Source organism: Rhinolophus sinicus, chromosome 2, assembly GCF_057876585.1.
Source record: "Rhinolophus sinicus isolate RSI-liver-muscle chromosome 2, RSI-T2T, whole genome shotgun sequence".
NCBI classification, from domain to species: domain Eukaryota; kingdom Metazoa; phylum Chordata; class Mammalia; order Chiroptera; family Rhinolophidae; genus Rhinolophus; species Rhinolophus sinicus.
The window spans coordinates 47,104,820-47,131,203 of NC_142502.1; the positions used below are offsets into that span (position 1 = coordinate 47,104,820).

General features: G+C 42.5%; 1 long non-coding RNA gene across 1 annotated transcript; it reads right to left on the reverse strand.

Annotated features, from left to right (window-relative positions):
* On the reverse strand, positions 1-26,089 carry LOC141571693 (uncharacterized). Its single transcript, XR_012496709.2, has 3 exons — positions 23,406-26,089; positions 21,951-22,013; positions 1-193 (listed from the first exon to the last, which is right to left on the reverse strand). It is a non-coding gene; the product is annotated as an uncharacterized LOC141571693 (long non-coding RNA).
* Positions 26,090-26,384: the final 295 nt, after the last annotated feature.

Genomic DNA, 26,384 nt, shown 5'->3' on the forward strand with positions numbered 1-26,384 from the left:
TAATAGATTCATTTTGAAAATGAGTGTCAGTGGGGTATCAGTCAGGTTCCCCACGGGAAACAAAACTCACCACAGATCGTTCAAGGAGGAGACTTTAATAAATAGATTACCTCCAGAGGTATGACAGGCTGAAGGAAACGAACGAGGCACGCAGGGTGTGGCACGAGCAGGAAGCCGTTATTTCCCGCTCGGGCTGGAGGGGAAAGGGGAGAAAAGAGTGGTATTGGAACCTGGTGAGAGCTGCAGTGTGAAAGAGGGGCCACCTGAGGGGGGTCCTACATGTATGTGGCACATCACAGCTAACTGAGCAGGGAGGGAGGAGAAGAAAGCCTGACCCCTGTCTCCTCCCGCCCTCTCACCAGAAGGGGTCAGTGTCCTTGGTCACAGAGCAGGGCTGGGAAGGATGGAGAACGGAGCTGGGAGGCACTGCTTTGGGAGAAGAATGGTGGTTACTTCATCACAAGCCATTGTGGGTGAGACGGATTTTACCCAGCCTTTTGAGTCAAGATGTAGTCAGGAGCCACTCGGAAAATTCTCCACCAAACCTCAGGTTCCTAGCACCAGAGGACATTTTTTTTTTAAAGGAAGATGTGTCTCTCTAGCCTAGAGGAGGTAAAGAAGTGTCACAGGCCTTCTCTTAGAGCCTGTGTTCACCTCCATAACATGTCGTCATTATGCCCCAAGTATTCACAGACAGAGTAGGTAATCCTTGAGTCAAAAGTGACAACCCATGAGTAAGTCCTGGGGACGTAATGTACAGCATGATGACTGTAGTTAGTTATGCTATATAATTTATTTCAAAGTTGCTAAGAGAGTAGATCTTAAAAGTTCTCATCACAAGAAAAAATTTGTAATTATGTGTGGAGATGGATCTTAACTAGACTTATTGTGGTGATCATTTCACAATACATACAACTATCGAATCATTATATTTTATACCTGAAAACTAATATAACATTATATGTCAATTATATCTCAATTAAAAAAAACAACAAAAAATGACAACCCAACTGCCTGCCACTCTAGCTTCACCCTTTTTGATTCTTGAGAGCTTTCCTCTTTAAAATGCACATATCCCTCAAAAGAGTTACAGCTTAATTTAGAAGTGATAGCTTATTGGAGAACATACCCAAAACTGAATTCCTGATTTCTCAGTAAATGGGTACCAATGCCCACACAATTGCTCAAACTAGAAACACAGCCTTTCCCCTATGTTCCTTATGCAGTCCATCGCCCTTTCTTGTCAGTTTTTCCTCCAACATGTAATTCGAGTCTATCCACTCTTCCCTTCCACTGCCACCACCCTAGTCCAAGCCACCCTCATAGCTCATTTACAATAGCCTGCTATGAACTCCCTCAGCACGCTGTACCACCCCATTGCTGGGTACTGTAATTGCTGTTTACTCAACCACCTCCTCCCTCATGAGCTCAGGGCCTGGTGTGTTGCATAGATGACTACATCTGAGTGACACTATTTTCTAAGCCAGTGCTGGAGACAGGAGGTTGTGAATTCTATTTAATATGCTCAACAAGAATATTCTTTCCCTGGGTTTGGCCACTGGATACTAAAAAACAACAACCCCAAAACGCCAATATATTTTGAAAGATAACATGGCCTGAAATGAATCCTAATCAGTTTAGACCGTGAAAATAAGAGTTGATTTAAAATAAAGAAACATTTCTAAGCTTCACTTATCAAAGTATCTTCAGAGCTTTTTCATCATGTTGAAATCCCTGATGAAGCACACTGCAAAGGGTTTAAGAGACAATTCTGGATAAATTAAGCAACTAGGATACTATTAAGTCACATTCTTGGGAGCAGCCCACACGGTGAAAATCCCTTTTAGCTTTTTGGACTTCAGGGTCAAGTCCAGTGAGGAGGGAAAGCTACCTCACATCTGGATGCCTTGGGGGCTAGCTAGGCAGTGTCTGAATCTTTTCATTCCTCATCCTTGTTCCTCCAGCCCCCTGCCTTTCTCCAGTGTAGTGTATGGGTGCATTTCTCCCAGCTGATGAATTAACTTTTCGGAGCTTTTTATCTTTTCTCTTCTGTTCATTCAGCATTTCTGCAGTTTAACTGGGAACAGGTTGACTTTACAGTATAATATCCAGGATGCTTGTTCTTCAAATCTTACTTGGTTTTTCTTCCATTCTGTCTCTTCTTGCTTCCCTCATCTTCCATTATATTTCCTTCATCCTTCCTCAGAAACATCTCCTCGCTTTCTAAAATCAGTCTCTTAGAGCTAGAAAGGACTCAAGAGACTCTCCAGCATCTGGATTAATAGCCCCTGAGGGGAAACTGAGTTCCAGGAGTTGAAATTATTTGTCCACAGCCATTGGAAACCAAGTCTTTGACTCATGGCCCCAAATTCTTTTTACCCTGTGATGCTGTCTTGCTTCTCTACGAAAACAGTAAGGAGAAAGAAGATGCCAGTGCTTGCAGGAAAAAGTTGTTCTTTTATTTGGCAAAAGTAATAATATTACACATGCATTTGTGCTTTCAACACATTAGTTTCCTGAGGTAAAGAGCTAAACCCATGTAATAAGAGAAATCCCCAATAAATTAGAAACTAAAATTACTTTGAGTATAAGTTTATTATTAGATTTATGATTTGTTTCTCCAGATAATTAGTCAACTGCCCAATATTTCTTAAGCACAAGCTCTGATAACGTCTTTAATACCACATTGGGGGCCCTTAGCCCTGGACGAATTCAAGAGACTTAAAACTCTCTTGTGTGCTTCCCCTGTTTCTTTGCGTTTCTTCCGTATTCTCAGATGTTTGAAAGGTACCCATTCAAGTGTCTCTTCATTTACTTGCACATAAAAATTAAAGTTGAAAGAAAAATGAAATATCCAATAGATTGCCCTTGCACTTCCAATTCTTTCTTCAAATACAGCTTGAGAACATAGGACACGTGGCTCATAGAGGTAGACAAAGACTAATGGAAGAGTAATTGCTCATAGCATAAAGGGTTTGTAGACATCCAGACTGCCCTCTTGGTACCCTGCCGAAAAACCAGTGTACACAAATGGAAAGTATCCGCCAAGCATTCCATGAGAGACGCCTGAGGACCACGTGGTCAGCCCAAACCCCTCACTTTGTTTAGCTCCTGCGTGGAGCTCACAAACTGACCCCACCTGCTTCTCCCAGGCTCATCGCTGACCACTTGCCACTCGTTTGCTGTGCTCCAGCCCAGCTATTTTCCATTCTGTTCCTCAACTTCTACCTGCTATTCCCTGCTTGAAGACCCTGTCTCACCTGTTCCCTTGACCTAGGATGCACTCCCTTCTCAGGACTGGCTCCTCATTCCAAGGGAAGCCTTTCTGAGGCACTTTACCTGAAGAAGGCCCTCACCTCTATCCACACAGCCTCCAACCCAGCATCCTATTTGATCCCCCCATGGCACCTACCGTGATCTGAAATTATTGAGTTAATTGTTTACTGTTTGTTTTCTGTGCGTATCTCCTCCCCCAAGAAGCTAAGCTCTGTAAGAATTTGTTTGCTTGTCTTGTTTACCAAACATATCCCCAGCATCTCAGACAGCACCTGGCATGTTGTAGGTGCTGAATAAATACGTGTTTAATATATGAGTTAACAAACAAAACAAGCTGGAGGACTGCGGATTACTGTCCAAGTAGCAGTGGGCTGTGCAATTACAACATCACCTGGATTCGGAATTGCCTGCCAGGAAGGAAGCCTCCAAGAATATCACTGGGCAGTAAGACACGTAGACTCATCGGCTCAAGGTAATTGCTTCTAATTGGAACTTGTCCTAAATCTGGGCGGCACTCTGACCATCCCTTGTAATGTTTTCCGTCACACATCAGTCTAAATGCCTCAATGAGGGAATGCCCAAGCAGTACTGAGAGTTGTGATACCTATTAATGTAGGTACTGGGGACACAGAAATGAGGAAGTCTCTATCCCTTTCCTAAAGGATCTGGTAGTCTAGTGCAGGGAAGACATAGGAGGATTTATTTTTCATAAATTATCCAGACCACAGGATTTTCGCTGGCACATGAAGCAGTCTCAGCAGCGTTGTTCTACCATAGAAGATGTTGAAATGGTTTCTGAATCCTTCACCTTTTGAAGCTTCCCCTAAAGTGTCCACTGTTTCAAAACCAATAATAGTGTTTTTTAAAACCTACCTATTACTGAGTTCATGGTATGTGCTTGACCCCGTCCTGGGCAGTTTTTACACTGTTTTTCTCCTAAGGTAGTTCTGATTACATTATACTCATTTTTACATATGATTATACTGAGACTCAGGAAAATTCAGTAACTCGATCAAGGTCACACAACTAGTAAGTGAAAGCAAAGAATCAAGTCTGAGTGTTTCTCACGTCAGAGCCCATGTTCCTTGCAAAGGACTCTTGTTTCAAATATTCCAGGACTCAGTTTCTCCATTTTTGACCTTCAATGGATCTTTTTCTAACTTCCTTTCTGTACTCATGTCAGAGAACGTATTACACACACCAGGTAGAAACCCTGTGGACCCAGGCAGGCTCCCTTACAAAGGGTGCAACCCAATAGCACAGTGGTCTGATAGAACCATTATATGAGGTGGTAGGAGCTCTAAGGACGTCTGAAAGACTCAGGGCAAAAATAGCAGGAAACAATAACTCAGATGTGATTGACACAAGGTCCTAATGGGCTTAGCTTCTGCTTCCCCTTTTGTAACTGCGGAGACCTTCTGGGTGACGCCATTTACCCCCAGGTCTGTTCAGCTTCCTCTCATCTCTTGCCTTAACATAGGTATTTTTCAGTCCCTAACGTTCACCTAAAGAGCATTCATTGATGAAAAGCAGCCCTGTCTTCCAAGGGGTGTGACTTCTCCAATGAATGGGCAGCAAAGAGAACTGGTTTCCCGCTGGAACCAAACTCTTCCTCCATCTTGGGGAAGCAGTTCCGCTCTTCCCAGCCACTGTAGATACGGTTTTCATATTGTTTTTCTTTCAGATATTACTACTTGGAAAATTGTGGTGTTCTTCATGCTCCTTAAGTCTTGTAAATATTATGATTCAACATGTCACATGCCCCCATGAACTTCCCCTTCATAAACTCTAGGCTGTCGGGCAGAAACTAGGCAGGGAGGCTGGAGATGGCAGGAACGAAAATCATCACTCCCTCCCTTCCTCCACATACCATCTAGCCAATGGCAGGGCACTGCTGGAAAAGTAGAAGTATGAGGGAGGGAAACTTTGAAGATAATCATTACTCTGCTGAGGGGATAAAATTGACTTTCTTTAAAATCACTTCTTTGGAATATCAGGCAAATACTTTTCAACCTCTGGAGTTTGAAATGGTTTTGTAGGTATGTGTGACAACTGACTTTAAAAAAACAAAGGCTTTTGGAAGAGAGAGGTCTCTAGCTGCTCTCCTCTCTAAATATGATTTATACGAAGGCATATGCCCATGGGATAAGGAGTGGGATGAGAAATTAGGGAAATAGTGGAAATTCAAAAGAGGAATTGGGAGAAAGATAGGAGAGAGAGAGAGTCCGAAACAAAAGACACCTGTGTTTCAAGTGTTCTGCTCCCTCTTCCTTTTCATTAGCACAAGTGATGGGTTTCCAATCAACTTAAGCTCTTCTTGGGAGCTGGTTGTGGCCTGAGGCACAGGCTGCCTCTCAGAGGAGAGCTTGGCAGGAGCAGCGGCAGAAGACAGACAGGCTCTGACATGTGAGCTGTCGGGTGATGTCAACAACAGCTGACCTGTCATCAGACCTTAGGAAGAAAACCGATGGGAATCTTGTTTCCGAGCATCCAGTACCTGGCTAGCTCCCTGCTACGTGCTTGGAAACAGATTGACTAACAGAATGGAGTGATTTTGTAATCTGTCATAGTACCATACACCACAGATCCACAGACTTTGACCCCTCACAGGTATAAACAGCTCTTTTTATCAGCAGCGTAGGTTCTCTCTCTGGGGAAGAAAAGAGGGATGGGGCCTTCTAATTACACATTCAAAGCAGATGTTTTGCTGGAGAACAAAGCAGTATATTCATTAGCAACAATCTTATAAACCAGGCTCTTTTTACTGACCAGTTAACTAATTGACAGTTAAGAATTTGCATTAATAATACACGGCAGCAGGGCATTACTTAATCTGAGAGTTTTATTAAAAGTGTAGGCAAGCTCAGCAAACCAGCTTGACTGTCAGCCTTTATGCAGGAATCCTGCTTACCAAGGACCTGACAAGGTGCCTGTAAAACAATATCACACTGATGGAAAATCGTTCTCACAGTTTGAGGTCCAGGAGTCAGCAGAGTCACTTGCTTGGTTGAGTTTTTTGTTGTGGTTCCCTCTGTGACACATCTGAACAAGGAAGTCATTTTGTCCGTGCTTTCTTAAAATCTTACTGGCATGGTTCACTTGTTCTGGACCAAATTATCTAGATGGTGAATTATCTGAACTCTTCCTTTCTGTGTTCCTCTCCCTTTTTTAAAGTTTCATTTTATGGGATGTAGAAAGCACTGTTTCTGACGTCATTAGCAACGCCTTCAACAGTTGTGTACATGATGGAAGAGATGGGACATTAAAAATCCATCATATCACTGCATTTTCTAGTCTTTGCCTTTGAAACTCTATTCATTTTCCAAGACCCAACTTAAATCCTCCCTCCTCCATGACATCGCCTCTAATTTCCCTCACTGATGGAAATCAAATATTTTCCTCTCCCTCTCTCTCGCCTCTGATGAAAATTTCTTGCACTAACCTTCTCTTGTGCCCTCAGCTCACCTAGTCATAACCCCCTTAGGGCACCATCTGTCCCATCTAGGCTCTCATTCTCTCTCCCATGATCCCTTGCCTATAGCAATACTTACGCAATATTTGCTAGGTCAAATTGAATTACTCTTTATTGCTACCTCTAATCTTAGTTCGTCTGTAAATACTCTTTTGATCTCTGTTGTTTTTATAACTACCTCTAGAATCTAGTCTTTGTGGTGGGACTGTTAATACCTCTTGCACGCCTTCCTGCTTGTCTCAACCTTCTTGGAAAGGATCTTTCTAAGACAGGAATATCGTCATAAGACTCCTCTGCTTAAAATCCTTCCACAGTTTTTCATTCATTCACTCCCCAAATATTTATTTATAGAGCACACACTGTGTGTTACGCACTGTGTTGGAAGCTGGGACTTCAGCAGCGAACAAAACACTCCAAAATCCTGCACTTATGGAGCTGATATTCTAGTGGGGAAAACAAACAACACATAAACAAGTAAGTATATAGTATGTCAGAGGATGAGAAGTGCTATGGGAAAAAAGAAAACAAGTGAAAAGGATGTCGAGTGAGGGAAGGGAAACCAGTGCTCTCCTGGGTTGGTCCGGAAAAACTTCTACGCAAAGGTGACAAGGTGACTCTGAGTAAGGACTGGGGGACGTGAGGGAGTGACCCGAATGAAAACCTGGAGGAAGAGCTCACCAGCAGAGGAACAACAGTGTCAGGAAGGTCCTATGGTGGGAAGGAGCATGGCGGTGGGGCTGGAACCGAGCACGGTGAGAGGTAGGAGGTGAAGGGGAGGGGAGATTGTGTCGGACTTTGTGGGCATTATAAGGACTTTGGATTTTACTCTGAGTGAGATGGGGTGTTAAGAAATTTTCATCAGAGGCGAGTTTCGATCTACCTTCAGTTTTGAAAAGATCACTCTGGCTACTGTGTTGAGTAGAATGCTGAGGAACGCTGGGTAAGGACCAAGGCAGGGAGACCTGTTCAGAGGCTAGTGCAACAATCTAACAGAGAGATGACAGTCGCCTGGTTCCAGTTGGATTGTGCACATGGTGAGAAGTGTCGGGATGCCATATTTTTTTAGAGTGGAGCCAACATGAGGACATGCTATTGGAATGGATACAAGGAAGAGGGGCTGGCAGGGAGACAGGGAGGTCGGGAGGGGGAGAGGAAGGGGGAGAGAGAGAAAAATCAAAGGTGACTACGAACTTAAAAATATTATTTGTTTTAAGCACCTGGAAGAATGGCTTCTCCTAGGACTCTGCTTGGCCCACCTTCCAGTGTTGTCACCAGCCTCTCCCTTTCCATATTCTGTAGCTCCAGTCACACCCCGCGCCTCCGTGGTCCACACTCACATGTTCAAATCCCTCCAACTGGGCTGCAAAAGTGTGGTCATTTGTCTACCAGGTGAATTCCTGTTCCTCCTTCAAGAGTTCATCCTCTATGAGGTCTGCTTTTACACACACGCACACACACACACACACACACACACACTCACACACACACACACTCCTAATAGGGCACATTTTCTTGTTTCTTTGTATACCTGGTAATCTTTGATTTGATGGCAGACATTATAAATTTTTCCTTGTTGGGTAATGGATATTTTTGAATTTTCATAAATATTCTTCAACATTGCCCTGAAAGCAACAGTTAAGTTACTTGGAAATCACTTGATCCTTTTGGGTGTTGTGTTTAAGATATTTTAGAGTGAACTAGAGCAGTGTTTAGTCTAGGGCTAATAATCATTCCCCATTATTGACGCAAGACCGTTCTGAGGACTCTAACAAATGCTCCATGAATTATGAGGTTTTCTAGTCAGGCTGGTGGGGACACACTATTCTTAGACCTCCACAAGTGCCAGGTATTACTCGCTCTGATGCATGTAGATCTTTCTCCAACCTTGGGTCATTTTGTTTTTTACATGCTTGTACTGATAAATACTCTATTGAATATTTGAAGGTGATTTTCCTGTAAATCTCTGGGGTGCTCTCCCTGTGTAGCCCTTTATTCTCTGGCACTCTGTCCTATGAACTTTAACTGCCTTGGACCCCCCAGAATCTCAGCTCCATCTCCTCCATTCAGAGAGTCTAACAGGATCCACCTGGGTTCCATTTTGCTTTGCTGTGGCCTGGAAACCTCTCAAAGCAGAAAGCTGGGGCAGTCATAAAACTCACCTCACTTGCTTCCTGTCTCTCAGGGACCACTGCCCTGTTTCACACATTTAATCTGGTTCATTGTTGTTTCAGGTGGGAGGGTAAATCCCGTCCCTGTTACTCCATCATGGCTTAAAGTAGAAGCCCCGAAAGGCTCCTTTAGTTCTGCCGTGAAAAGGTTTAAAATAAAGCATTTAAAGGATCAAACTGAAATAACTTAGCTGCATGTCTGAACAAAGTCCAAAACTCTTTGAGAATACAACAAAATCCAGTGTCCAACAATGTAAAATTCACAATGTCTGGCATCTAATAAAAATTACCAAGCAAACAAAGAAGCAGGAAAATATGAACCATACTCAGGAGAAAAACCAACCAATAGAGGCAGTTCCCGAAATGACAGAAGTAATGGAATTAGCAGACAAAGAACTTAAAATATCTATTATAAATAATATGTTAGAGGATATAAAGGAAAACATGAGCATGATGAAAAGAGATATGAAAGATTTTTATTTTAAAAAGAACCAGAGAACTGGATTCTGGGATTGATGCTTCCATGCGCTGGCTGTGTGACTTTAAAGAATATCTCTCCCCTCTCTGGGCTAATAACATCCTGCTGATACTCTCTTCCTCCAGGTCTTTTCTCATCCCAGCAATTCTACATCCTAAGTATCTACATGTCTCCATCTTTACTTCCCAATTCTCTCTCCCCCATCTCCCATCCTGACAGCCAGCACACCCATCCTTTTCTCTCATGACATAGCCAGAGAGACTTTTCTGAGATGAGAAAACAAACCAGGCCTCTCTTCTGGCCTTTCACTGCCCTTGGGATAAAGTTCACCGTCCATATTGCAGACCCTTCTCGGTCTGGTCCCACTCTGCTTGTTTCCTTGGACCCCTCTGGAAACCACTTTTCCTTTTCCCCCTCATGGAACCAATCCTGCCCTTTCATGTTGGGGCTTCCTGCCTGGGACATATCGCCCAATGAATTTTTTCACTCAGTTTATTTCTGATTCTTCATTAAGTTCCCAGCTTACACACCACTTCCTCAGGGAAGGCTTTCCTGACAACTTCGTCCCCCTCTAAGCCACAGCTATGCGCTGCTCTTGCTTTCACTCTCGTGTGTCTCTGACTCAGTGGTCACAGCACTTATCTCACCGTATTGTAATTGCTTAATTGTCTCTCCCCATCCCAACTTCTGTGTCTGTTCCCCATGTATCCCAGCACCTACCCCTATGTCTAGTTCTAAAAAGCATGAATGAAAGTTTATCCTCCATAGTATATTCCAGTCTGCTCCTTCCATTCCATCCCCAGAGCCCTGCTCTAAGCCGTGCCCTATAACCCTGGACCCCGAAGTCGCCTCAGATCAGCCTCCCTGCCCGAGGGGCTCCTTCATCTAATCCACCCTGCTCACAGCAGCAAGAACCATTGTCCTCAAGCATCATTTTGATCAGATCACTCCCCGTCTTAGATGCCTATGATAGCTCCAATTGCCTCTTGAATTAAATTAAAACTGCTAATCATGGGTTTCAAGGGTCTCTACCAATTAGCTGCCTCCCTTCCCCCACACCTAATGCTGTCATCTTTTCACAGGCCCGCCAGCATGGCTTCCCCTGCTGCCCTGCCGATCTGCTCCCTATCCAACTCCGTCTCCAGCCGGCCCCTATGGCACTGTCTCCTTTCTTAACTTTCTTGTTTCTTTCTCCCAAATCATATCCCTTCCCCCACTTTAGAAACATTGCTCAATAATCATTTCCTTCATGACTGTTTCCTAAATCAACTGCATGTGGCTTTGTCCTTTCTGTCATAACCTGTTCTCGGGTGTGTAGAAGATCTGTGCTTATATGTGTGTTGTGAGCGGCCCATGCCCTGTGGCTCCTGCTCGCTTATTTTTGGTAATGCCCGCCCTTTTAGGGTCCAGCAACTCCAAGGACAGGGATGGTATCTTTTTGTCCCTTGTGACTTCCTGTGATTCTCGGGCATATTCTGGTCTTGAGGTCCTTGTTTATCTATGCAACAGTGATGGAGGGGAGACTGGAAAGTGAGAATTCCTAAAGAAAACCTGTTTTCCTTCAGGTTTCCCAGACCAGACCCCAGTCAGCCTGACAGGTGCAGGTCTGGCTGAGCAGGAGATAGTTGGTACTCAGCAGCCCCATCACGGGGGGATCTTAGCGTGGGGGTCAAGAAAGGACAAGAACAAACACGTCTGAGTGCCAGTCTGTGCCAGACACTGCTGGGAGCTTTACAGATGCTAGTTACTCTCTGCCTCCCCACCCCTGATGAATTAGGAATGATTATTCCTCCCTGACAAGTACATGAGGAGTCGGAGACATGTGTATAATCTGCTATGGCCCTGCTCATGGCCTTCCTGACCCAGAAAACAGCTCTGTTCTCACACCAGGGAAGACGTGTTCCTGGACCAATGGAGCCACATCTAAATCTCACTCTGACAATGTTGTGTCCACACAACACACACACAACACAACAGTGTTGCCGGCCACTTTGTATCTGAGGAAGGTGCCCACCACGCCTGCCCACATGGCTCTGCTCACCTATTTGCCCGTGTAGACCTTGTGAGACAAGACACGTCCTATGTCCTATACGTGATTACTTTTGAAGGTTTAGTCATTTTAAGAGTTTGACAAAAGCCATGGACTCTCTCTCCAGAAAAAATACATGAACATATGGCATTTACATTCAGACACTCCTCAATTCTCCCCATAGGTTTATCCAGACACGGGACCTACAGAGAAAACTACATGTTCTCCTTATGCCTTTCCTGTTTGACAGAATCCAGAACCTATTCAAGATACATGTTAAGGACTGTGTGTCAATATTATTTATGCACGTGTTTCAAATGATGTGCTGTGTGAGTCTTGAGTTATTTAACAATGCAAAGGTTGGCTTTAAAGTGGAGGCCTAAGAGCAAACCTAGGGACTGAAAACAAGTTAGAGAAAGGGCTTTTGGGGAAATAAAGGTCATGGCCCTTCCCTCTGGTCGTGCCATATTTATTTGTGGTCCTTACTGTTGGTTTCCTGATGGACTCTCATCATGATTGTAGGTAACACTATTACTCTGTTTCAGCTTAATTCTTTGAAGCGCTGTGCCAGAGTCTGCTCCGTGTACAAGGGAAGGCTCCTTTCCAAACACTAAACTCATTTTCCTGGGAAACTCTTCCCTTTGTAGTTGAGGAGAAAGGAAAAAAGAAAACACTGGAGTCTTTTGGAGGCTGTTTGCAGCTGAAGAGTGACATCTCTCGGTGGAGAGACCGAAGGGGCTTCTTATTAGGCCACTTTTAATGGGGACACGCATGAGGCCAGGTGTCCATGGCTTCAGAGTGTCCGTGAACCCCTAATGTTGTAAGCAAAATTTGGGTGTAATATGTGTTTTATTCTGGGGGGAAAAAAAGGTCCAGAGCTTTCAGCAAGTTCTCAAAGGGTTCTTTGCTCATGGAAGGTTAAGGTCCATTGGGTTGGTCCTGTGTTTTCTCCAGGTGTTTGAGGTCAGTAGATGACTGGTAGCAGAACCACTTGGGGAGCTTGTTACAATTCAGATTCCGGGGCCTCACCCCCAATCTTCTGAATTAGAATCTCTAGGGGCACGACTTCCTCGGGTGATTTGGCTACATTTCTGAATTAGCTAGGAGTTTCAAATGTTTAACATCACCTGTTAGAATAAGATCCACAGTGCCAGTGTAGTGCGTACCTTTGCCCAAATAGGCCTGGGTTCAAATCCCAGCTCAGCTACTTACTAGCTGTGTAACCTTGGCAAATTATGAAGCCCTCTGACCCTTACTTCCCTCATCGATAAATATGGGGCTGAATAATTTATCTGTCTTGAGATCATTTTGCCTAATAGTAGGAGTCCAAAAAATATATTCTTTACTGTTCCTAGCTTCTCTCAAACACTGAGTATTCCCCAAGCTCTCCAGGTCCAATGTTGTGTTTTTTTCTGTTTTTTTTTTCTTTAAGTGCTTTATGAGGTTTTTCCCCCCATAAAGATATTGTTAATAAACAAAATAGGTTAATCATTTTCTACAACGATCCACCAGCCATGTATAAAGGGGTTTTGTTAGGCCATCAAATATGCCTGAACTGTAAACTAGAAACTGAAATTTCTTTGTCTCAACTTAACAAAGTAGCAATATTTATATTCTGCAGTCTCTACCACACTGCAACTCTCTGGGGACTCATCGTGATTTTAGCAAGTGGAAGCATCAATACCAGAATTTACCAATAAGGACAAAATCTTTCACCCTTAATAGTCACATTATTGAGAATGTGTGATTTAACTGAGAATCTACTCACTAGTACAACTCCAGAAGCAAAGAGCAAAAAGGAGGAAAGAAAAAATCCTTATTTTTGTAAAACCAGTTGTAACATCTTATGTTTGGTGAGAAACCCCTCCCGACCCCCGTCACCCTCACCTCCAGGCACACACACTGGATTGTTTTAAGCAAATTCCTTCCCTCTGCTAATTTTGCAGCCCTATTCTACTATAGCTGTATGTTTCTATCATTGGAAAACCATTTACATAAATGTTAATTTTTACATACCAAAGAACATTTACAATGTAAGCAGAACACCTAAGGGAAATACAGTGCCTAAATAAAAACAGCAAACTCTTCTAATTCATTTTCACATAGAGTAACCAAAGTTCTCATTTGATTAACTAAAGAATCTAAGAATTTGTCTGGTACCGTTTTTGAGGTTATTTATTTCAGCTCCTGGTGGAAGAAGACTTGTTTGTTTGGAGCATAAGAAATGTGGCTCCGTGAAAAACATTCAAGAGGTAGAATGCAGTCATCTGCTTTCCTTAAACTTATCATCTTATCATTCTTAAATATATTTATCAAAATCTTTTTGAATAGGATAAACTCAGGTTTTGCGTTCTTTGATTGCCATCTGCTGGTGGTTCTCCACACTAGACAAAAATTCCCAGGAAGATTGCAACAACTTGAGTATTGCTTGATTTAAGTAGTTCTTGCAACCCTAGAGACAACGACATTTTAATGTCCATGATGATATCAGAGAGTCATGCCAAAGTTCCAGAGACTCTGCCTCTCAGAAACAACGATATGTAGTTGTTTCCTGGGAAGATGGTTGCACAACTACTTGGCGTTAATATGCCGGGCCAGTTGCTCATCACATAATGCAGTCTATAGATGATGCATTATAGAATTGTACACTTGAAACCTATGTAGTTTTGGTAACCATTGTCACCCCAGTAAGTTTTAATTTAAAAAAATGGACTTTAATTTTTAGAACAATTTTAGGCTCACAGCAAAGTTGAGTGGCGAATACAGAGACTTCCCATATACCCCTGGCCCACACATACATAGCCTACCTCACTATCAACATTTGGTACCAAAGTGGTACATTTGTTTCAATTGCTGAACCTACGTGGACACATCTTAATCATCCAAAGTCTATAGGGTACATTAGGAGTCACTCTTGGTGTTGTACGGTCTACGCATTTGGTCTACCCATTTTCACAAATGTATAATGACGTGTATCCTCCATTACGATATCATACAGAATAGTTTCACTGCCCTAAAAATTCTCTGTGCTCCATCTGTTCATCCCTCACTAAACCCAGGCAACCACCGACCTTTCTACTGTCTCCATAGTTTTGCCTTTTCCAGAATGTCGTATAATTGGAATAATACAGCCTTTCCAGATTGACTTCTTTCACTCAGTAATGTGCATCTGCGTTTCCTCTGTGTCTTTTTATTGCTTGATAGTTCATTTCTTTTTAGCACTGAATAATATTCCATTGTCTGGATGTAGCACAGTTTGTCCATTCACCTACTAAACGACCTCTTGGTTGCTTCCGAGTTTTGACAATTATGAATAAAACTGCTATAAACATTCGTTGGTGGGTTTTGCGTGAACATAAGTTTTCAACTTATCTGGGTAAATACAAAGGAGTGCGATTGTTGGGTGGTATGGTAAGAGTTGTTCATTTTTAAGAGGACTAAGTGGGCAGCACTGGCTATGACATCATAACAAGAGTACTTAACGTTTAGTCCTTGGGCCCCTGATGGGCTTCAGGAATCCCATTCAAGTCACACACAAACGGTTGGGTAATGTGCATTTTTCTGGGGAGATGGTTCATTGTTCTCATCGGATGCTCAAAGATGGATATGACTCAGGAAGTTCATCTTGTAAACTCTGAAAGGAGTGTAGTTGGGGTGCCCACACACGAGATATGACAGGCCTGTCGTGGTTCTTTTTGCCACAAAGCATCCATTTTTGGAGTTGGAATTAGAAAATTAAAACAACTACCATTTCTTGAGAACTTAACGTGTGGCTGATATTCTTAGCTCCCACATTTAAAAGAAAAAACATAATGCTAAAAATAGCAGGGATTTATTGAGAGTCCACCAAGCTAAGTAGTTTAACTTTATTACTGTATCTCTAATTTTACAATGACCTTATGCTTAGAAATTATTTCCATTTCATAAAAATAAAACATTACATTGTCCAAGTTTATGCAGCTAATCATGGGACTGAAATTCAAATGCAGATCTGTTTATACTCCACTCTCCAATAAGAAAGACAATAATACAAAATTCCTGCCTTCGATGGCTTCCATAAAGGAAGACAGAGCTGCATACCATCTGTGAGGTCCTGGCTCCATCTCTGGAGGGAGACCTGGGGACCCCCACGGAAGGAGGAAAGAATGTCTGCACTAAGTCTTAAAAGGCAATAAAGACTTGGTGAGGCAGAGGTGGAATTCCAAGTAGGGAAACAGTATGTGCTATGGGATGGAAGGTGAGAAAGGGGCTGATGGAAAGTTCCAGAGCTGGTGGTACAAGTCTGATGCTCAGGAATAATAAAGCTTTGCCAGCTCTTGGGGCAATGGAACAGAGATTAATCATCTCTAGTCTTCCAAAGAAGAAATTTCAAAAGTGAATTCAAAATAAATAAACTGAACCTCCTCATCACAGTTATATACATGTGTGCTTCAAAGGACACCATCAAAAAAGCGAAAAGACGACCCACAGAATAGGAGAAAATACTTGTAAGTCACGTATCTAATATGGGACTTTTACCAGAGTTAAATAAAGAACTTTTACAATTCAACAGTAAAAAGACAACACAATTGTAAAAAAACACACAAAAAAACAAAACCAAACAACAACAAAAAAACCGGGCAAAGGATTTGCATAGCCATGTCTCCAAAGAGGCCATACAAATGGCCAATAAGCATATGACTAGATGATCAAGGTCATTAGTCTTTATGGACATGCAAATCAAAGCCACAATTAGATACCACTTCATGCCCACAAGGATGGCTAAAATAAAAAAAGACAGATAGTAACAAATGTGGATGAGGGTGTGAAGCAATTGTGACCCTCATACAATTCTGGTAGGATTGTAAGTGGAGCAGCCACTTTGGAAAACAGTCTTGCAATTCCTCAAAATGTTAAACATAGAGTTACTATATGACCTAGCAATTCCACTCCTAGGTACATACCCGAGAGAACTCCAAACATTCATCCACACAAAAACCTGTACATGAGTGCTCATAGCAGCATTATATAGTCAAATGGTAGAAATAGCCCATGCGTGTGCCAAATGATGATTGGATAAACAACATGTGGAATGTCCATGTGCTGGAATATTATTCAGCCATTAAAAAGAATAAAGTACTGCTACATGCTGCTACATGGATGGACCTTGAATTGAAAGAGGCTAGTCACAAAAGACTACATGTTACCTGATTCTATGTTTATGAAATATCCATCAAAGGCCATTTATAGAGACAGAAAGTAGTTTAGTGGCTGCCACAGGCTCAAGGGAGATGGGGGAGAATGAAGAGTGATTGCTACTGGGTGGAGAGTTTCTTTTGGGCTGATGAAATGTTCTGAGATTAGATAGTGGTGATGGTTGCACAACTCTGTGAATATATTAAAACCACTGAATTGTTCCAATTATCCCCTCTTCTGTATCTTCAATTCCACTCTCTCCACAGACTCCTTCCTTCCCTTCCCCATTGGTCTCCATTCCCTAACTCTCCCAGACACTGACACACCCTCACACACACTCTCCAGGAATTAGGGAGGAGTCATCCGGAGGAATTCACATTCCTCTTAGCTAACACAGGGAAGAGGCAATTACACCTCAATAAAGCTGTTGTGGGGAGAACATTCCGGAAGCAGGGTTGGCCTATGCATGGAGCTGTATCAGAACAGGCAAAGTGAGGGACGGCCCTTAGGTAACAATAACAATTGTAACAGCTAACTTCATTCACTTAACAAATATTTACTGAGCACCTACTATGGTCTAGATACAGAGAAACAAGACAGACAAAATCTGTCTTCATAGTGATTCTAATCGGAGAGAAAACAGTAAGCCATTAAGTCAATATGATATCAGGTAATGTCAAGTGTTACTCAGAAAAATAAAGAAGGTCAAGGAAAGAAAGGGATGGGGGAGGGAGGCACTGTTCTAGATAGAGGCCTGGGAAGGCCTTTAGGAGGTGACATTTGCATAGAGACCTGAACAAAGTGAATTTTGTTGAGTATTTCTCCTGTGCAAGCACTGAGCTGATAACTTCATAAGTGCATATTGTTTAATCCTCTCAATAACCTATGAGGTAGATGTTACTATTATCCCCATTTTCCTGATGAGAAAATTGTAGAGAGCGATGGAGCTAGTATTCAAACTTTTATAGCACTTTATAACGGTTCAAAGCTTTTTCATGCAAATAGAATAACATATGCAGAAGTGCTTTGTGGATGATAGTGTTATGCAAATATAAGTAATTATAACTATTTTAATGGAAATCTCCTTTGACTTGCGTGGCATCCCTGTGAAGGAGAGAAGGTGTGTAATATTATATCATTCTGTAGACAAAAACAAACACACAAAACTGTGAAGTGCAAAGTAAAGTGACTTGCCCAAAGTCACAAAGTTAGTTAATGGCATATTCAGAACTAGTATCCATGTTTTTAAAGTTTTGTACTTTTATCTCTTGGGATGATAAATTCTGCAAAGCATTTTTCTTGCCAAACATATTTATAACTACATTAATTATTAGAGTTATAAACAGGTTAGCATTCATTAATAAATGTTCCAATTATCCCCTCTTCTGTATCTTCAATTCCACTCTCTCCACAGACTCCTTCCTTCCCTTCCCCATTGTTCTCCATTCCCTAACTCTCCCAGACACTGACACACCCTCACACACACTCTCCAGGAATTAGGGAGGAGTCATCCGGAGGAATTCACATTCCTCTTAGCTAACACAGGGAAGAGGTATTTATCCTCTTAGAATGAGACCTGATCATTGGTAATCAAGACAGAGTGCAGTTCCTAGGAGAACTATGGATTTCCTAAAGATTCAAACCTGCCTCATGCCAGTTAGGAGGCCTTCATCTGACACCTGCAGGTGAGGGGTGGGTCACAGCAGCGAGGACACTGTATGTGCCACAGTTAATATGATAGCTCAAGAGCTGCTCACCTGTTCTTACATTCATTCACATAGAGCTCTCTGTCACCGAGGCTGTCCCCATCACTAGTGTTGGAACCCATATCTGAAGGCACTGGCAACCTGAACAAATGAACCTGAAATTAATTTTTTCTCCCATTTGCCTTTTTTTATCCTCCTCACCCCCTGTCCGTTATAGTAATGATATAGTCATAGAATTTGCCTATTTTTCTTTTAAAGAACTTTTATTTATTTAAATGTGTTTTCCCAGGACCCATCAGCTCCAAGTCAAGTAGTTGTTTCAATCTAGTCGTGGAGCAGCTCACAGTGGCCCATGTGGGGATTGAATCGGCAACCTTGTTGTTAAGAGCACCGCGCTCTAACCGGCCGCCCCGAAGTCTAGTTTCTTTATTCTGATCTTCAAAGCCCTTTACAAACTGGCTCCATCATCATCATCTTTATCCCATGACTGGGTGACTTAGCTGGGCCAGAGCTGAGACTCAGATACTCTAGGAGAGGGGAGCCTGGTGACCCCCTCTCCACCTGGAGCTACTTGTATTCACTGATACGCAGCAGAACTGAGGGGCCTCTCGGCAAAGTACTTGAACCCTGTCCACAGTTGGGGTTAAGAGATATACAGACATGTCTGATTGACTGAGGGCCCCAGGGGGAGCCAGGTTTCCAGGAGAACACATTGGTAAGTAAGAGGAGTCTGATGCAGGGGGTAGGATAGGAGTGGATGCAGAGAGAAACATCTGTGCATTGGAGTTAGACCGCCTGGATCCCAAACTCCCCCTGCTGCTTACTGCCTATGTGACCCTGGGCCTATTTCTTCATCTCTCTAAGCTTCCTCATGTGGAAAAATGGGTGCAGTTCTAGTACCTACTTCCCAGGGCTGTTTGAGGATGCAGTGAGCTGATGTATGTAAAGTGCTCAGCAAATAGTCCTGTTATCAGCAATAAGGTTTTGGCATCAATGAGCTGGTAGTGAGCAGTCCTGGAGAGGGGACGTGTCGACCCTGGAAATTCCACTTCATTTGTGTGCTCTGGGGAGAGAATGCCTGTCTGTGTGAACTGAAGGTTCTGTGATCCCGCGGCACTCCAGAATCCTTTCTGTGAACTTCTCCACTGTTTCCTCTTTCTCCAGCCCAACTTCAGAGAACACTCTACTGCCATCATCAAATCCCGGACAAATGACATAGTAATACTCCTGTATATTCTTTTTGCAAGAGCAATGCCATTAATTTCAACAAGCAGATGTAAAGGCGCTAGCATTTAGGCAGTAGCAACAGTGGTGGTGAGGGCTGGGCAGTGGCCTCTCTGGGTTCTGTTGTAGCCTGAGCCTGCAGGGCTGTAACCTAATTAGCCATAGCAGAGAGCAATGAGCAAGTCCAAAATGGGCACACAAGAGAGCTCCCGGGTTACTTGCACAACTTCTGCACAAGGATGGATGTCCTGCAGCCTGCCAAGCCGGGCTGGTGAGCCATCAAGATTGGATGAATAAATAAATCTACACCTGGTGAAGCCCTAGATACTTGGACTATATTTATATAGCATAAATGAGTATATATGTGTGTGTGTATATAATCACGTGTATATATAATTAATCCTCATTTATTGAGGGCCTACTGTTGCTAGGTCCTGGGCTGAACACCTTTCATTAACTAAACACACACACAGGAAGTTATTCCTATTTACAGATGAAATTAGTCATTTGCCTAAGGTCACATATGGTAGGTAGTAAGTAGTAGAGCCAGGTGTTGAATTTAAGCTGATTTGCAAGCCCAAGCTCTTACTTTCTATGCTCCTCTGCTCCTGGCCACGAACCCTCTAGCCATATCTTTCAGTACTATATTGTTATACACATTCTGTAGTTTATGTCAAGTCTATCTCATCAGTTTGGTCTACAATTCTTCCCAACTTTGTTTCCTCAAATACCTCCTCTTACGATGCTTAATAGGCTTTACAGCATCCTGCTACATGAGAGTCACAGTCCCCATTCCCTCCTATTTAGAGTATTTGCCATAGCAATATACTTTTATCGGCACAAGATTTGGGGGAAGATCTATAGCTCACTACACACAGTGCCATCCATGGTCCAGCAGCATACATACCACTTGGAGCTTGTTAGAAACGTGGAGGCAGAACTCTCCCCAGACTTAGTGAATCAGAACCTTCATTTTAATAAAATCCCCAGGGGATTTAATTGTACATTAAAGTTTGAGAGGCACTACTCTATAGCTTTGAGCAGACTCCCTGCAGCCACCAAGTTTTGGGGTATTTCCTTATCTAGCGAAGAGCTTTTGAAAGCGAATAGGCTGCTGGCCTCAGCAGATCAAGAGCCCTCAAGGTCACTTGATGAGACCTCACCTGTTTCAACACTTATGTTCCCAACACTTAAGCAGGATGTAGGTTTTCCTGGGGATGGGAAGCAGCTACAATGAGAAGAGACCGTGAAAGGAGTTGCAGGATGAAGAGGGACTTAATTTATATAAACGATTGTACTGGTTCTGAAATGTGGCTGCCAATTGGAATCACAGGGGGAGGTGGGGAGGAAAATTCTGATATAATTGGTATAGAGAGTGGCGTAGGCTGTGGACATTTTTTAAGTTTTTCAGGGGATTCCTACATGCAGCGAAGTTTGAGGACCACTGAACTATTGTGAATACCTTCTTGTTTCAGTTAATATAATCCTGGGATCTTCATTGGATTCAGAGATCATTTAAAACAGAGTTCTCATACTTCTTTGATTTTAATTAAGGCTCACCTGGGGTAATTGCTAGAAATGCAACAACCAGGCCCCATCTTCATCTCACTGCGTCAGAATCACCAAGGGACTGGGCGCTTTAAGTTTAACCAGCACCCAAGTGTTCTGCTCTTCCTAGAGGAGGTTTGGAAGATACTGCTTTCAAAGACCTGTGGATTAGGAGCTCTAAAGTCTACAGCAGTTGCCTGCTTTTGTCACCTTCCTGTTTCTGGAAGGGCACCTGATCCTCACCCATCAGGAACTAAATGGTTTTAAAGCACAGAAAAAATGATCTTAGCATCCTTTTACAGCTTTCTGAAGGGAAATGTTTTCATACAAAATACTCAGACTGACTGTAATCTAAGGCCCAGGACAGCTGTTGGCACAGGGTCTCAAGTAAACATAGGAGTAGTTCACTCTGCAAGGAGCACCAGAATGGCTGGAAGGAATCGGCCGGCAGACTGTCTCCCTTCGTTCCTGACTCTGACCTGCTCAGGCACAAATTACATTCATGCACATCCAACCTGCACAATATACTTTGCTTTGGTTCACTCATTGGATGATACGCAGTTAAGTTAGGAAGTGGGTATTCCTTGCACAAAAGGGTAACCTGATTTACAAAAATGATTCACGAGAGCAGTGTGGCTCCCAGAGCAGCAGCATCAGGATCCCCTGGGAACTTGGGCGAAATGCAGATTTTCAGGCTGCCCTGTTCTGCCTGAAACAGAAACTCTGGGGCTGAGGCCCAACAACCTGCGTTTTTACAATCTGAGTGATATTCCAGGTGATACTCCTGCAACTGAAGTTTGAGAACTACTGCACCAGAGTTCTTTAAATGAGTTTCCCACCTGATAATGCAAAGAATGTTCAAGAACACACTTACCTGTATGCTGACTGAGCACCCCGAAGCACCTTCAGAAAGCCTCCAGACTGCAGTTGAGTATATCTTTAATAAATAATTTTATATGTAAGAAAGTATAATTTATTTATATTTAATGTGATTAAATACACAGTGTAATATAGAAAAATATCACACAACATTGCACATGGGAGGATTAAGTACTGTTTTATGACACTTTTTTTTCAGTAACATACTGAGCAATAATGTAAAATATATCTCTTGCTATGACTAATGGTCAAAACAACTTGAAAAGCGCAGCTGTCTATGATACAAGGTTTGTTAGTAGTTCTTCTTATCCACGTGAACAGGGAATGACATGTAAATAGGCATACAGAAGGGCTACTTATAAGGATCAAATTAATAATCCCTGCTAAGGAAGAACATTCCTTACGTTCTAAAAAGGCTTTTTATTTCTGTGGCCCTGTCTCAGATTTAAGCAGTAAGCTTGATTCCCAGGTTGGTCAAATTCTCCCCACTCCCCCCGCACCTGTCCCGCCCGTGTGTCTGGGTTTTGGTAGAAGAGATGTAGGCACTTGGCAAATATCATTGAGACTAGATCATTATGTTAGGCCACTAGTGTGTAATACTATACCTAGCAACTGCAAGAGGCAATTAATTTAGTATTTACCGAATGTGGAAACAAATGAAGATCATCTAAATGGGAACAAACAGACTATTTATTCAGAGCTTGCTATAGTAAGAGATTCTGCCATACCATCATTTGTGTTTGGCAGAGACTCAAAGTCAGGCCAGGGAATGGGGAAGCGTTGGAGTGAAAAAAAAAAAAAAAGGAAGGGTTCAGGTGTGTTCCGAAAGTAGGTTGTTGGCAAGAGAAGCTAGAGGCAGGCTACTGAGGAGCAGAGCAGCCTGTTCGATTGGTTCAGGTAGGATATTTGGCTGGTTGACCCTGATCTGGAAGTGGGGAAAAGTTGGGAAGGTGGCAGTTGACTTAGTCCTAATGCTTTAGGCCGATTGCTAAAGAGGTTGGGTTTCAGCTTCCTCGATTGGTTGCTGTAAGGATTGTGGGTTAGAGTTCCCTTGTCATGTAGGTCTGGCCATTATCTCACTACGTAGCAAAGCAAGGCAACAACTTACCCTGTAGGGCAAGTTTATTCATTTATTTAACACTAATGGTCTCTTGCCAACTTTTCCAGAAATTAAAATGAGGGTTGAATCTAATCAGCTATAGGTCAAATCTTCCCGCCTTTGATCTGATTAGTAAGTGTTGGTGGGAATGGCCCATACGAATATGCTTTCAGTGGATGGGAAATACCCAGCGATGCTGAAACGACTTGGCTGGTTATCAGTCAGCCTAGAGGATGGCTACTCTGAGTCTGGGCTAATCTGAGGGAGCCATAAGAACTGGGGACCCCATTGTGACCACAGCTACTTAGCCCTCTGCAGTCCAGCAACAAAGCCCCCAACCCAGCTGCTTACCTGGGTCCAGGCTGCCGTGGATGCTTTCCCGTGCTTCTGAAGTTACTTAGCTCGTCTCCACTGTGAGTGGGATTGCTGCAACCTCAATAGCTCAGAGAGGTCAGATGTCTACTATTCTCCTTTTTCCATCAAGGATCTTAGCCAGATGCTAACTATGGTACATGAAGTACTGGCTAGAGGTCCTCACCATTTAACTACCCAGTTACGGTGGACCATTGACAGCCTTAGTGACATCTGCACCCTCCCAAAGTTTGGGAATCTCCCACCTTCTGAGGCAGTACCGTCATCTCACTATAGAAGGGAAAGTACTAAATACTTTCCAAGCCTCTCCTGCAACTAGGCCATGGCTGTGACACAAGCTCCACCACTGGACATACCTATAGAAGCCTTAACCTTCCTCTTTGTGCAAATGCAAAAATCCCGTAACATACTCTATTTCCCATTATCTACACCCTGTGACGTTTTATAGTGTGACCCAGGAAAAATGGGGAGAAACAAGGGGAAGAGGGAAAGAGGAAAAAAGATTCAGTGAAACTTTTGTTAAACATTAATAGAAGATTTTGACCAGGTTTTTGTCAAGTTGAAGCAGAAAATCTGGTTCCTGAGATTATAACAGTTACTGTGAATTTACCTAGAACCTATGGTAAGGGGATAGAGCATACAGAATGTCACAAGTTTAAAAACAATTACAAAATGATACATAAGAAGCTCCATATGACACAGTATAAATTGAATATTCACTCATTCAACAAATAATTTCGTGTGTGTCTTCTTTATGCCAGACACTATTCTAGGTACCTGGGGTATGACAATAAACAAAGCAAGACTCTAATTTTGTGGAGTTTCATTTTAGTGAGGGGAGAAATTCAATAAATAAACAAATGAATACAGACTCCATCACCTAGTGATACATGCTCTGAAGAAAAATAAAAGCAAATAAGGAGATAGAAAATGAAGGAGGATGCTATAAGGAGATCAGGAAAGGCCTCTCTGAAGAACTCATATTTGAAAAGAGACCTAGATAAAGAGAAGAGTAGCACAGGGAGAGTTGGGGGAAGAGTACTCCAGGCAGAGCGATTCCTGGGCTAAGATCCCAAGAACAGTAAGGAGGCCAGTGTGGCTGGCGTGAGCTAATGAGGGGGCAGTGGGAGCAGTGGACTCAAAAGGGGGGTGGGGGAGTGGGGAAGATGACTTAGGACCTTGTCAACCTAAACCTTTGGCTTCTACTCTGAGTGAGACAGGAAGACTTTGGAGGATTTTGGCCAAAGTTACATGATCTTTTAGGCTTTAGAGGATCTCTCTCTCTCACACACACACACACACACACACACACACACACACACACACACGTGAAATCTGAATAAGGTCTATAGATTATCAATGTCAATTGTGTCAATTTCCTGATTTTGATATTCCACCACTATAGTTATGTAAGATGTTACCATCAGAGGAGACCGAGTGAAGGGTATATAGGTCCCCTCTCTACTGTCTCTGCAACTTCCTGTAAATCTATAATTATTTCAAAACTGAAAGTAAAAAGGAGAAGAAGAAAAAAGGATCCCATGCTGCTGTGCAGAGAACAGATGTGGGGCAGGACAGAGGTGGGAAAGCAGGATTGGAAGAGAGAGTGGGACACGATGTGAAATATAAGAGCCAGCAAAGTGCGGTAAGGTATATCAAAGAAGTCTTTTTGGGGAACATAACTTTTGTATTAGATCTTAAGAAGATTTGGTTGATATCCAAGAGTGGAAACTGTATTCTGGGTAAAGAGGAAAAAAGAAAACAATAGACATGGTGACCGAATCCACCCTGTTGTTTCCTGTAAGACCATACTTCAATCATGCTAGTTAAAATCATTTGTCTCTCTCTCTCTGTATCCAAAGGAGATTGCAATGTCTTCCACTCATGTACTCCTTTAATAAAGCTCTCTTGAAAGAAAATGTGGCTAGTATGTAGCCCGTAACCTGGAAGCTGGACTTAAAAGTATTTTCCCACCTGTTATTCCCACTCACAGCCAGACTGGACTTCATGCTATTCTCCAAATGTGCTCTGAGCTGATTCCACCTGGGTTTTTCCCTTTAATTTCTATTTGAGTTTCAAGGCCAAGCTCAATTGCCACCTCTTCCTTGAAGCCTTCTGATTCTTTCTGCCAAAAGAAATGACCCTTTTCTATGAACTTGTCAAATAATTACATCTGTACACCTCTTATTCCATTGATCAGTTCCTTCCTTGGGTTTTATCACTTATTGAAATAGTATGTTCTCATTAGATGGTAGGCGAGTTTCTGGAAGTCAGAGACCATGTCTTAAACATCCGTGTACTGCCCACACTGGCTAATAGTGTGTGTGAGCTCAACGAGCGCTAAGTGTTGAATGACTGAATTTCTTCTTTATAATAATCCATATATTTGGAGGTTAGGAGGTACATTCATTCTGGAGTTAGGGTGATATTTTTATGTGAAATTACATGAAGTAACATGAAGTTACTTCATGTCTAGTTGCTATCACTTCCAGGAATACCTTCCAACTCTGCCCCCCTGGGGCAAACTCACCCAGTATTGAAACATGAAAGAGTGATACATCTTGAGTCACAATGTGAATATATCTCACTAGGTCTGGCACCTGAAGAGAAACGTTGCTTGAAATGTATTGAGTCAGAAACTAGTCTGTGGAAAAGTCTTCCACTCATTAGATGTTAAAATTGTAAGTAGAGTATTTGGTTCTCATTAAGCCTTGTTGAAAAGAAAAACCTCTCTTTGTAGGAATATACTCAATAGGCAGTGCATACAATTATAAATGTACCATACTTTTAAAAAAATTCTGATGGAAATCATGCAAAATAGAATTTATCAGAATTCCTTTTGTAGAACACAAACCTATAGCAATTACAATTATTATAAATAGTAATTTTTTTTTTAGAGCAGATTTAGGTTCACAGCAAAATGGAATGGAAGATACAGAGATGCCCATATACTTTCTG